Source organism: Siphateles boraxobius, unplaced genomic scaffold, assembly GCF_051911475.1.
Source record: "Siphateles boraxobius isolate OS27281-9 unplaced genomic scaffold, OSU_SipBor_1 77, whole genome shotgun sequence".
NCBI classification, from domain to species: Eukaryota; Metazoa; Chordata; class Actinopteri; order Cypriniformes; family Leuciscidae; genus Siphateles; species Siphateles boraxobius.
This window is the reverse complement of record NW_027509205.1, coordinates 1,211,151-1,224,080: the sequence shown is the minus strand read 5'-3', so window position 1 is coordinate 1,224,080 and position 12,930 is coordinate 1,211,151. Positions and strand designations below refer to the sequence as shown.

General features: G+C 39.2%; 11 non-coding genes across 11 annotated transcripts; 8 read left to right on the top strand and 3 right to left on the bottom strand.

Moving 5' to 3' along the window:
- The first annotated feature begins 1,306 nt into the window (after positions 1–1,306).
- trnae-uuc (transfer RNA glutamic acid (anticodon UUC)) lies at positions 1,307–1,378 on the top strand. Its single transcript has one exon. It is a non-coding gene; the product is annotated as a tRNA-Glu (tRNA).
- A 119-nt stretch (positions 1,379–1,497) lies between these two features.
- Positions 1,498–1,584, top strand: trnay-gua (transfer RNA tyrosine (anticodon GUA)). The gene is given in 2 exon segments: positions 1,498–1,534; positions 1,549–1,584. It is a non-coding gene; the product is annotated as a tRNA-Tyr (tRNA).
- Positions 1,585–1,699: 115 nt separating this feature from the next.
- Positions 1,700–1,771, bottom strand: trnae-cuc (transfer RNA glutamic acid (anticodon CUC)). The gene has a single exon. It is a non-coding gene; the product is annotated as a tRNA-Glu (tRNA).
- Positions 1,772–5,067: 3,296 nt separating this feature from the next.
- On the top strand, positions 5,068–5,139 carry trnae-uuc (transfer RNA glutamic acid (anticodon UUC)). Its single transcript has one exon. It is a non-coding gene; the product is annotated as a tRNA-Glu (tRNA).
- Positions 5,140–5,258: 119 nt separating this feature from the next.
- Positions 5,259–5,345, top strand: trnay-gua (transfer RNA tyrosine (anticodon GUA)). Its single transcript is given in 2 exon segments — positions 5,259–5,295; positions 5,310–5,345. It is a non-coding gene; the product is annotated as a tRNA-Tyr (tRNA).
- A 113-nt stretch (positions 5,346–5,458) lies between these two features.
- trnae-cuc (transfer RNA glutamic acid (anticodon CUC)) lies at positions 5,459–5,530 on the bottom strand. Its single transcript has one exon. It is a non-coding gene; the product is annotated as a tRNA-Glu (tRNA).
- A 3,296-nt stretch (positions 5,531–8,826) lies between these two features.
- trnae-uuc (transfer RNA glutamic acid (anticodon UUC)) lies at positions 8,827–8,898 on the top strand. The gene has a single exon. It is a non-coding gene; the product is annotated as a tRNA-Glu (tRNA).
- Positions 8,899–9,017: 119 nt separating this feature from the next.
- On the top strand, positions 9,018–9,104 carry trnay-gua (transfer RNA tyrosine (anticodon GUA)). The gene is given in 2 exon segments: positions 9,018–9,054; positions 9,069–9,104. It is a non-coding gene; the product is annotated as a tRNA-Tyr (tRNA).
- Positions 9,105–9,219: 115 nt separating this feature from the next.
- Positions 9,220–9,291, bottom strand: trnae-cuc (transfer RNA glutamic acid (anticodon CUC)). The gene has a single exon. It is a non-coding gene; the product is annotated as a tRNA-Glu (tRNA).
- A 3,294-nt stretch (positions 9,292–12,585) lies between these two features.
- On the top strand, positions 12,586–12,657 carry trnae-uuc (transfer RNA glutamic acid (anticodon UUC)). The gene has a single exon. It is a non-coding gene; the product is annotated as a tRNA-Glu (tRNA).
- A 119-nt stretch (positions 12,658–12,776) lies between these two features.
- trnay-gua (transfer RNA tyrosine (anticodon GUA)) lies at positions 12,777–12,863 on the top strand. The gene is given in 2 exon segments: positions 12,777–12,813; positions 12,828–12,863. It is a non-coding gene; the product is annotated as a tRNA-Tyr (tRNA).
- The last annotated feature ends 67 nt before the right edge of the window (positions 12,864–12,930 follow it).

Genomic DNA, 12,930 nt, shown 5'->3' with positions numbered 1-12,930 from the left:
GAGTAGTTTACGAACTTGGGACGGCAATACAGGGGCAAAAGAAAATAAATCTGATTCACTATTAGTCAACTCATCAGTTCTCTGTTCATCAAGGACCAAGGAATTGTCTGTTATCAAACCAGCTGAAATAAAATTACTATTAAACGTATTAACAATATCAGCCTTGTCTGTAATCAATCTTTGATTCAATTTTAAAACTTTTGGAAGATTAGTGGATGTATTTGATCCTATAAAAGATTTCGTTAATTTCCAAAATTTAGAAGGACAATTCATGTTATCATTAATCAGGTTTAAATAATACTGACTCTTCGAACTTTATATTAATTTTGTACACTTATTTCGTAATAATCTATATTGAGACCAGTCCTCCTCACCATTTGTTTTCTTTGCTTTAGACCAAGCCACGTTTCTTTGCTTAATAAGATTAGAGACGGATTGATTGAACCAAATATTATTTCTACCTCTCACCCGAAATCTACGTAAAGGAGCATGTTTATCACAAATTTCTAGAAAGATAGATTTGAAATAATCCCAAGCATCAACCACATCAGGTATAATTGAAACCAACTGTAAATCACTATTATATAGATCATGCAAAAAAGCCTGTACATTAAAATTTTTAAATTGACGTTTAAGATTTGAATTGAGAATTGAGATCCCCAACATGTGAGGCCTCCATCTTGAAGGTTTTTGTAGCAGGCCCCTCATCTGACCCCTTCCTGATGTTGGGTCCAGGTCTGTTAATAGCATGAGAAAAAGTAGATGTCATCACAGGCCTCTGCCCAGTCGAAAACCAACAGGTGGCGTGTAAGCTCACGGACACCTGATCAGGGGGCCAGTGGTGCAATGGATAAAGCGTCTGACTACGGATCAGAAGATTCTAGGTTCGACTCCTGGCTGGCTCGCTCTGCCTCGTTTACTATGCTGTCAGCCCTTAGCCGTTTTATTAACCCATAGTTTTTGTTATTATTATTATTGGATTGATTGAGAAATATTAAAAATTGACAGTCCAACAATAGGCTGCTTTGTCAGTAGGATAACGGTTACCATACAATACTATGCGTCTTTTAAAATGCATTGCATGAGTACTGTCACAAGGACATTGCTTTACGACCAGTTTGTACTGTCTATTATACCATCGCAAGAATGGGAGGAAACTGAGCCCCTCATGAGGCAAATGAGAGCTCCCTCTGTTGAGCCTGATGAAATTGAATTCAGTAAACAATCCCTTCGGATCATTCCCATGTTCTTAAAGGGGACGGTCACACACTAGAAGTAAAAGGGTCTGCTCCAGGCATAAGGAAGATCCCATATGGTCTAGCGGTCAGGATTCCTGGTTTTCACCCAGGCGGCCCGGGTTCGACTCCCGGTATGGGAAGATCGGGTTGTCTTTGCACCACTTAATCGAAACAACCAGCATGTATGTCTGTAGCAGTTTTAGCCAGTGGCGGAGATTCAGCAACCTGATATGTTGAGGTTCTGTCCCCAATCAGTGTGCCTTCGATAGCTCAGCTGGAAGAGCGGAGGACTGTAGGTGGCAAGTTGGCAATCCTTAGGTCGCTGGTTCAACTCCGGCTCGAAGGAGTTCTTTTTCACACATAAACTTTTCCTTGGCCCTGCTTCTCGACGAGGGTGTTAGCGCTTGAGTTCGTATTTCGCCATTTTACAATCACGGCCGCCGGTGGTGGGCAAAAACTCATTCCCTGACCGGGAATCGAACCCGGGCCGCGGCGGTGAGAGCGCCGAATCCTAACCACTAGACCACCAGGGAAAGTCTGCTGACGACTTGCCCTCAAGCCTGGCTGTGGCCTTTACCCGATTTTGCAGCAAGACCACTAATACTTGTATTTTACTCCAGGAGAGGAGACGTCACCGACCCTGGCAAACTGACAAACTGTCACAGACTCTGTAGGAATATCCTAACAACACCACAACTTGCCATGAAAACAAAAACAATAAGATCGCCAACCTGCATCTCGAAGGTTTTTAAAGCAGTTTTTTGCAGACGTCTGTGGCCCTGGATCCCAGTTCTTCCACTGAGAAACTGTCACAGGCTCTGTAGTAATATCCTAACAACACCACAACTTAACATGTATTTTATTTTATTTCCTTTATTTTTCCAGGAAGGTCCCATTGAGATTAAAAGAAATCCCTTCCTCCAGGGAGTCCTGGCCAAGATGGCCACACTACAAATCACACACAAACACATATAAAACATTCCAGAAAGTCAGGGCACAACATTCATCATAAATCAAGTAAAACAACAGCATGATTCAATCATTGTATGCTGCAGTAAAAATTTTTAATACATTCAAAGGAGGAATTGTTTCAGGAGGGACAGTAGCTTCAAATTCATTCCACAGCCATGGAGCATAGTAGGAGAAAGATGATTTACCATGCTCTGAATGTACCCTAGGTACTACTAATTTAATCCCATTAGATGATCTAGTGCTATAGTTCTTTCTACATAAACATAGAAGACTAGTAATGTAATTTGGAAGTCTACCCATCAATGTCTTTACAATAAATTCTAACATATGGGATTTCCTTCTTTGATATAAAGAGGGCCAACCCAAATAGTTGTGCAGCAAACAATGATGAGTACGTGAACAAGAATTTGTTATAAAACGCAGTGCAGCATGATAAACGCCATCCAGCCTTTTCAATAAATATGTAGACGCATGCATGTAAACAACATCACCATAGTCTAAAATAGGTAAAATAGTACTCTGTATTATTCTCTTTCTAGCTATAAAGGAAAAACATTTTTTTTCCCGAAAAAGAAAACCCAGTCTTGGTTTAAGCCTTTTCACCAAGTAATTAATGTGAACATCAAAGGCTAACTTCTCATCGAGCCATATTCCTACATATTTATAAGTTGGTACTCTTTCTATATGTAAACCCTCAATAGTCAGAATAGGCATAACAGTAGACATAGAACGGCTACGTGTAAAAAGAATATACTTCGTTTTATTTACATTTAAAACTAATTTTAGTTTCAACAAAGTAAGCTGAAAAGTATAAAAAGAATCCTTAAGAATTTCAATAGCCTGAGACACAGAGGATGCAGTGGAGTAAATAATTGTATCGTCAGCATAAAAATGTAGCTTTGCGGATTGTATTCTCTGCCCCAATTCATTAATAAAAATAGAAAAAAGAAATGGTGCCAATAAAGAACCTTGCGGGACACCCTTCCTGACTATTACCATGGATGAGGTGTAATTATCTACAGCAACACATTGAGTTCTATCCGATAAATAATTTTTAAACCAACTCACAGCCGAATTATCGAGGCCAACACTTTTAAGCCTCCGTAACAGTAAAACATGATCCACTAAGTCAAACGCTTTTGTCAAATAAAAAAATAAGGCAGCACAATGTTGTCTATTATCGAGAGCAGTAATTAAATCATGTAGTAGCTGTTATCGTACTATGGCCCGCTCTAAATCCTGACTGAAATGCGTTGTAAATATCATGACTAAGTAGATATTCTTTCATTTGATCATTTATAATAGATTCAAAAACTTTTGCTAAAACCGGTAATTTAGAAATCGGACGATAATTATTCAAATCGGAAGGATCGCCTCCTTTTAATAAAGGCATAACCATAGCCGATTTCCAAGATGGTGGAATTACATTAGTGGATTGAGACTCAAATTAAAAATCGATGCAATAGGTTCGGCAATAATATCTGCTGACAATTTTTAAAAAATTGGTTCAATTTGGTCAGACCCACCTGATTTCTTACAGTCTAAATTTCGGAGTAGTTTACGAACTTGGGACGGCAATACAGGGGCAAAAGAAAATAAATCTGATTCACTATTAGTCAACTCATCAGTTCTCTGTTCATCAAGGACCAAGGAATTGTCTGTTATCAAACCAGCTGAAATAAAATTACTATTAAACGTATTAACAATATCAGCCTTGTCTGTAATCAATCTTTGATTCAATTTTAAAACTTTTGGAAGATTAGTGGATGTATTTGATCCTATAAAAGATTTCGTTAATTTCCAAAATTTAGAAGGACAATTCATGTTATCATTAATCAGGTTTAAATAATACTGACTCTTCGAACTTTATATTAATTTTGTACACTTATTTCGTAATAATCTATATTGAGACCAGTCCTCCTCACCATTTGTTTTCTTTGCTTTAGACCAAGCCACGTTTCTTTGCTTAATAAGATTAGAGACGGATTGATTGAACCAAATATTATTTCTACCTCTCACCCGAAATCTACGTAAAGGAGCATGTTTATCACAAATTTCTAGAAAGATAGATTTGAAATAATCCCAAGCATCAACCACATCAGGTATAATTGAAACCAACTGTAAATCACTATTATATAGATCATGCAAAAAAGCCTGTACATTAAAATTTTTAAATTGACGTTTAAGATTTGAATTGAGAATTGAGATCCCCAACATGTGAGGCCTCCATCTTGAAGGTTTTTGTAGCAGGCCCCTCATCTGACCCCTTCCTGATGTTGGGTCCAGGTCTGTTAATAGCATGAGAAAAAGTAGATGTCATCACAGGCCTCTGCCCAGTCGAAAACCAACAGGTGGCGTGTAAGCTCACGGACACCTGATCAGGGGGCCAGTGGTGCAATGGATAAAGCGTCTGACTACGGATCAGAAGATTCTAGGTTCGACTCCTGGCTGGCTCGCTCTGCCTCGTTTACTATGCTGTCAGCCCTTAGCCGTTTTATTAACCCATAGTTTTTGTTATTATTATTATTGGATTGATTGAGAAATATTAAAAATTGACAGTCCAACAATAGGCTGCTTTGTCAGTAGGATAACGGTTACCATACAATACTATGCGTCTTTTAAAATGCATTGCATGAGTACTGTCACAAGGACATTGCTTTACGACCAGTTTGTACTGTCTATTATACCATCGCAAGAATGGGAGGAAACTGAGCCCCTCATGAGGCAAATGAGAGCTCCCTCTGTTGAGCCTGATGAAATTGAATTCAGTAAACAATCCCTTCGGATCATTCCCATGTTCTTAAAGGGGACGGTCACACACTAGAAGTAAAAGGGTCTGCTCCAGGCATAAGGAAGATCCCATATGGTCTAGCGGTCAGGATTCCTGGTTTTCACCCAGGCGGCCCGGGTTCGACTCCCGGTATGGGAAGATCGGGTTGTCTTTGCACCACTTAATCGAAACAACCAGCATGTATGTCTGTAGCAGTTTTAGCCAGTGGCGGAGATTCAGCAACCTGATATGTTGAGGTTCTGTCCCCAATCAGTGTGCCTTCGATAGCTCAGCTGGAAGAGCGGAGGACTGTAGGTGGCAAGTTGGCAATCCTTAGGTCGCTGGTTCAACTCCGGCTCGAAGGAGTTCTTTTTCACACATAAACTTTTCCTTGGCCCTGCTTCTCGACGAGGGTGTTAGCGCTTGAGTTCGTATTGCCATTTTACAATCACGGCCGCCGGTGGTGGGCAAAAACTCATTCCCTGACCGGGAATCGAACCCGGGCCGCGGCGGTGAGAGCGCCGAATCCTAACCACTAGACCACCAGGGAAAGTCTGCTGACGACTTGCCCTCAAGCCTGGCTGTGGCCTTTACCCGATTTTGCAGCAAGACCACTAATACTTGTATTTTACTCCAGGAGAGGAGACGTCACCGACCCTGGCAAACTGACAAACTGTCACAGACTCTGTAGGAATATCCTAACAACACCACAACTTGCCATGAAAACAAAAACAATAAGATCGCCAACCTGCATCTCGAAGGTTTTTAAAGCAGTTTTTTGCAGACGTCTGTGGCCCTGGATCCCAGTTCTTCCACTGAGAAACTGTCACAGGCTCTGTAGTAATATCCTAACAACACCACAACTTAACATGTATTTTATTTTATTTCCTTTATTTTTCCAGGAAGGTCCCATTGAGATTAAAAGAAATCCCTTCCTCCAGGGAGTCCTGGCCAAGATGGCCACACTACAAATCACACACAAACACATATAAAACATTCCAGAAAGTCAGGGCACAACATTCATCATAAATCAAGTAAAACAACAGCATGATTCAATCATTGTATGCTGCAGTAAAAATTTTTAATACATTCAAAGGAGGAATTGTTTCAGGAGGGACAGTAGCTTCAAATTCATTCCACAGCCATGGAGCATAGTAGGAGAAAGATGATTTACCATGCTCTGAATGTACCCTAGGTACTACTAATTTAATCCCATTAGATGATCTAGTGCTATAGTTCTTTCTACATAAACATAGAAGACTAGTAATGTAATTTGGAAGTCTACCCATCAATGTCTTTACAATAAATTCTAACATATGGGATTTCCTTCTTTGATATAAAGAGGGCCAACCCAAATAGTTGTGCAGCAAACAATGATGAGTACGTGAACAAGAATTTGTTATAAAACGCAGTGCAGCATGATAAACGCCATCCAGCCTTTTCAATAAATATGTAGACGCATGCATGTAAACAACATCACCATAGTCTAAAATAGGTAAAATAGTACTCTGTATTATTCTCTTTCTAGCTATAAAGGAAAAACATTTTTTTTCCCGAAAAAGAAAACCCAGTCTTGGTTTAAGCCTTTTCACCAAGTAATTAATGTGAACATCAAAGGCTAACTTCTCATCGAGCCATATTCCTACATATTTATAAGTTGGTACTCTTTCTATATGTAAACCCTCAATAGTCAGAATAGGCATAACAGTAGACATAGAACGGCTACGTGTAAAAAGAATATACTTCGTTTTATTTACATTTAAAACTAATTTTAGTTTCAACAAAGTAAGCTGAAAAGTATAAAAAGAATCCTTAAGAATTTCAATAGCCTGAGACACAGAGGATGCAGTGGAGTAAATAATTGTATCGTCAGCATAAAAATGTAGCTTTGCGGATTGTATTCTCTGCCCCAATTCATTAATAAAAATAGAAAAAAGAAATGGTGCCAATAAAGAACCTTGCGGGACACCCTTCCTGACTATTACCATGGATGAGGTGTAATTATCTACAGCAACACATTGAGTTCTATCCGATAAATAATTTTTAAACCAACTCACAGCCGAATTATCGAGGCCAACACTTTTAAGCCTCCGTAACAGTAAAACATGATCCACTAAGTCAAACGCTTTTGTCAAATAAAAAAATAAGGCAGCACAATGTTGTCTATTATCGAGAGCAGTAATTAAATCATGTAGTAGCTGTTATCGTACTATGGCCCGCTCTAAATCCTGACTGAAATGCGTTGTAAATATCATGACTAAGTAGATATTCTTTCATTTGATCATTTATAATAGATTCAAAAACTTTTGCTAAAACCGGTAATTTAGAAATCGGACGATAATTATTCAAATCGGAAGGATCGCCTCCTTTTAATAAAGGCATAACCATAGCCGATTTCCAAGATGGTGGAATTACATTAGTGGATTGAGACTCAAATTAAAAATCGATGCAATAGGTTCGGCAATAATATCTGCTGACAATTTTTAAAAAATTGGTTCAATTTGGTCAGACCCACCTGATTTCTTACAGTCTAAATTTCGGAGTAGTTTACGAACTTGGGACGGCAATACAGGGGCAAAAGAAAATAAATCTGATTCACTATTAGTCAACTCATCAGTTCTCTGTTCATCAAGGACCAAGGAATTGTCTGTTATCAAACCAGCTGAAATAAAATTACTATTAAACGTATTAACAATATCAGCCTTGTCTGTAATCAATCTTTGATTCAATTTTAAAACTTTTGGAAGATTAGTGGATGTATTTGATCCTATAAAAGATTTCGTTAATTTCCAAAATTTAGAAGGACAATTCATGTTATCATTAATCAGGTTTAAATAATACTGACTCTTCGAACTTTATATTAATTTTGTACACTTATTTCGTAATAATCTATATTGAGACCAGTCCTCCTCACCATTTGTTTTCTTTGCTTTAGACCAAGCCACGTTTCTTTGCTTAATAAGATTAGAGACGGATTGATTGAACCAAATATTATTTCTACCTCTCACCCGAAATCTACGTAAAGGAGCATGTTTATCACAAATTTCTAGAAAGATAGATTTGAAATAATCCCAAGCATCAACCACATCAGGTATAATTGAAACCAACTGTAAATCACTATTATATAGATCATGCAAAAAAGCCTGTACATTAAAATTTTTAAATTGACGTTTAAGATTTGAATTGAGAATTGAGATCCCCAACATGTGAGGCCTCCATCTTGAAGGTTTTTGTAGCAGGCCCCTCATCTGACCCCTTCCTGATGTTGGGTCCAGGTCTGTTAATAGCATGAGAAAAAGTAGATGTCATCACAGGCCTCTGCCCAGTCGAAAACCAACAGGTGGCGTGTAAGCTCACGGACACCTGATCAGGGGGCCAGTGGTGCAATGGATAAAGCGTCTGACTACGGATCAGAAGATTCTAGGTTCGACTCCCGGCTGGCTCGCTCTGCCTCGTTTACTATGCTGTCAGCCCTTAGCCGTTTTATTAACCCATAGTTTTTGTTATTATTATTATTGGATTGATTGAGAAATATTAAAAATTGACAGTCCAACAATAGGCTGCTTTGTCAGTAGGATAACGGTTACCATACAATACTATGCGTCTTTTAAAATGCATTGCATGAGTACTGTCACAAGGACATTGCTTTACGACCAGTTTGTACTGTCTATTATACCATCGCAAGAATGGGAGGAAACTGAGCCCCTCATGAGGCAAATGAGAGCTCCCTCTGTTGAGCCTGATGAAATTGAATTCAGTAAACAATCCCTTCGGATCATTCCCATGTTCTTAAAGGGGACGGTCACACACTAGAAGTAAAAGGGTCTGCTCCAGGCATAAGGAAGATCCCATATGGTCTAGCGGTCAGGATTCCTGGTTTTCACCCAGGCGGCCCGGGTTCGACTCCCGGTATGGGAAGATCGGGTTGTCTTTGCACCACTTAATCGAAACAACCAGCATGTATCTCTGTAGCAGTTTTAGCCAGTGGCGGAGATTAAGCAACCTGATATGTTGAGGTTCTGTCCCCAATCAGTGTGCCTTCGATAGCTCAGCTGGAAGAGCGGAGGACTGTAGGTGGCAAGTTGGCAATCCTTAGGTCGCTGGTTCAACTCCGGCTCGAAGGAGTTCTTTTTCACACATAAACTTTTCCTTGGCCCTGCTTCTCGACGAGGGTGTTAGCGCTTGAGTTCGTATTTCGCCATTTTACAATCACGGCCGCCGGTGGTGGGCAAAAACTCATTCCCTGACCGGGAATCGAACCCGGGCCGCGGCGGTGAGAGCGCCGAATCCTAACCACTAGACCACCAGGGAAAGTCTGCTGACGACTTGCCCTCAAGCCTGGCTGTGGCCTTTACCCGATTTTGCAGCAAGACCACTAATACTTGTATTTTACTCCAGGAGAGGAGACGTCACCGACCCTGGCAAACTGACAAACTGTCACAGACTGTGTAGGAATATCCTAACAACACCACAACTTGCCATGAAAACAAAAACAATAAGATCGCCAACCTGCATCTCGAAGGTTTTTAAAGCAGTTTTTTGCAGACGTCTGTGGCCCTGGATCCCAGTTCTTCCACTGAGAAACTGTCACAGGCTCTGTAGTAATATCCTAACAACACCACAACTTAACATGTATTTTATTTTATTTCCTTTATTTTTCCAGGAAGGTCCCATTGAGATTAAAAGAAATCCCTTCCTCCAGGGAGTCCTGGCCAAGATGGCCACACTACAAATCACACACAAACACATATAAAACATTCCAGAAAGTCAGGGCACAACATTCATCATAAATCAAGTAAAACAACAGCATGATTCAATCATTGTATGCTGCAGTAAAAAATTTTAATACATTCAAAGGAGGAATTGTTTCAGGAGGGACAGTAGCTTCAAATTCATTCCACAGCCATGGAGCATAGTAGGAGAAAGATGATTTACCATGCTCTGAATGTACCCTAGGTACTACTAATTTAATCCCATTAGATGATCTAGTGCTATAGTTCTTTCTACATAAACATAGAAGACTAGTAATGTAATTTGGAAGTCTACCCATCAATGTCTTTACAATAAATTCTAACATATGGGATTTCCTTCTTTGATATAAAGAGGACCAACCCAAATAGTTGTGCAGCAAACAATGATGAGTACGTGAACAAGAATTTGTTATAAAACGCAGTGCAGCATGATAAACGCCATCCAGCCTTTTCAATAAATATGTAGACGCATGCATGTAAACAACATCACCATAGTCTAAAATAGGTAAAATAGTACTCTGTATTATTCTCTTTCTAGCTATAAAGGAAAAACATTTTTTTTCCCGAAAAAGAAAACCCAGTCTTGGTTTAAGCCTTTTCACCAAGTAATTAATGTGAACATCAAAGGCTAACTTCTCATCGAGCCATATTCCTACATATTTATAAGTTGGTACTCTTTCTATATGTAAACCCTCAATAGTCAGAATAGGCATAACAGTAGACATAGAACGGCTACGTGTAAAAAGAATATACTTCGTTTTATTTACATTTAAAACTAATTTTAGTTTCAACAAAGTAAGCTGAAAAGTATAAAAAGAATCCTTAAGAATTTCAATAGCCTGAGACACAGAGGATGCAGTGGAGTAAATAATTGTATCGTCAGCATAAAAATGTAGCTTTGCGGATTGTATTCTCTGCCCCAATTCATTAATAAAAATAGAAAAAAGAAATGGTGCCAATAAAGAACCTTGCGGGACACCCTTCCTGACTATTACCATGGATGAGGTGTAATTATCTACAGCAACACATTGAGTTCTATCCGATAAATAATTTTTAAACCAACTCACAGCCGAATTATCGAGGCCAACACTTTTAAGCCTCCGTAACAGTAAAACATGATCCACTAAGTCAAACGCTTTTGTCAAATAAAAAAATAAGGCAGCACAATGTTGTCTATTATCGAGAGCAGTAATTAAATCATGTAGTAGCTGTTATCGTACTATGGCCCGCTCTAAATCCTGACTGAAATGCGTTGTAAATATCATGACTAAGTAGATATTCTTTCATTTGATCATTTATAATAGATTCAAAAACTTTTGCTAAAACCGGTAATTTAGAAATCGGACGATAATTATTCAAATCGGAAGGATCGCCTCCTTTTAATAAAGGCATAACCATAGCCGATTTCCAAGATGGTGGAATTACATTAGTGGATAGACTCAAATTAAAAATCGATGCAATAGGTTCGGCAATAATATCTGCTGACAATTTTTAAAAAATTGGTTCAATTTGGTCAGACCCACCTGATTTCTTACAGTCTAAATTTCGGAGTAGTTTACGAACTTGGGACGGCAATACAGGGGCAAAAGAAAATAAATCTGATTCACTATTAGTCAACTCATCAGTTCTCTGTTCATCAAGGACCAAGGAATTGTCTGTTATCAAACCAGCTGAAATAAAATTACTATTAAACGTATTAACAATATCAGCCTTGTCTGTAATCAATCTTTGATTCAATTTTAAAACTTTTGGAAGATTAGTGGATGTATTTGATCCTATAAAAGATTTCGTTAATTTCCAAAATTTAGAAGGACAATTCATGTTATCATTAATCAGGTTTAAATAATACTGACTCTTCGAACTTTATATTAATTTTGTACACTTATTTCGTAATAATCTATATTGAGACCAGTCCTCCTCACCATTTGTTTTCTTTGCTTTAGACCAAGCCACGTTTCTTTGCTTAATAAGATTAGAGACGGATTGATTGAACCAAATATTATTTCTACCTCTCACCCGAAATCTACGTAAAGGAGCATGTTTATCACAAATTTCTAGAAAGATAGATTTGAAATAATCCCAAGCATCAACCACATCAGGTATAATTGAAACCAACTGTAAATCACTATTATATAGATCATGCAAAAAAGCCTGTACATTAAAATTTTTAAATTGACGTTTAAGATTTGAATTGAGAATTGAGATCCCCAACATGTGAGGCCTCCATCTTGAAGGTTTTTGTAGCAGGCCCCTCATCTGACCCCTTCCTGATGTTGGGTCCAGGTCTGTTAATAGCATGAGAAAAAGTAGATGTCATCACAGGCCTCTGCCCAGTCGAAAACCAACAGGTGGCGTGTAAGCTCACGGACACCTGATCAGGGGGCCAGTGATGCAATGGATAAAGCGTCTGACTACGGATCAGAAGATTCTAGGTTCGACTCCCGGCTGGCTCGCTCTGCCTCGTTTACTATGCTGTCAGCCCTTAGCCGTTTTATTAACCCATAGTTTTTGTTATTATTATTATTGGATTGATTGAGAAATATTAAAAATTGACAGTCCAACAATAGGCTGCTTTGTCAGTAGGATAACGGTTACCATACAATACTATGCGTCTTTTAAAATGCATTGCATGAGTACTGTCACAAGGACATTGCTTTACGACCAGTTTGTACTGTCTATTATACCATCGCAAGAATGGGAGGAAACTGAGCCCCTCATGAGGCAAATGAGAGCTCCCTCTGTTGAGCCTGATGAAATTGAATTCAGTAAACAATCCCTTCGGATCATTCCCATGTTCTTAAAGGGGACGGTCACACACTAGAAGTAAAAGGGTCTGCTCCAGGCATAAGGAAGATCCCATATGGTCTAGCGGTCAGGATTCCTGGTTTTCACCCAGGCGGCCCGGGTTCGACTCCCGGTATGGGAAGATCGGGTTGTCTTTGCACCACTTAATCGAAACAACCAGCATGTATCTCTGTAGCAGTTTTAGCCAGTGGCGGAGATTAAGCAACCTGATATGTTGAGGTTCTGTCCCCAATCAGTGTGCCTTCGATAGCTCAGCTGGAAGAGCGGAGGACTGTAGGTGGCAAGTTGGCAATCCTTAGGTCGCTGGTTCAACTCCGGCTCGAAGGAGTTCTTTTTCACACATAAACTTTTCCTTGGCCCTGCTTCTCGACGAGGGTGTTAGCGCTTGAGTTCG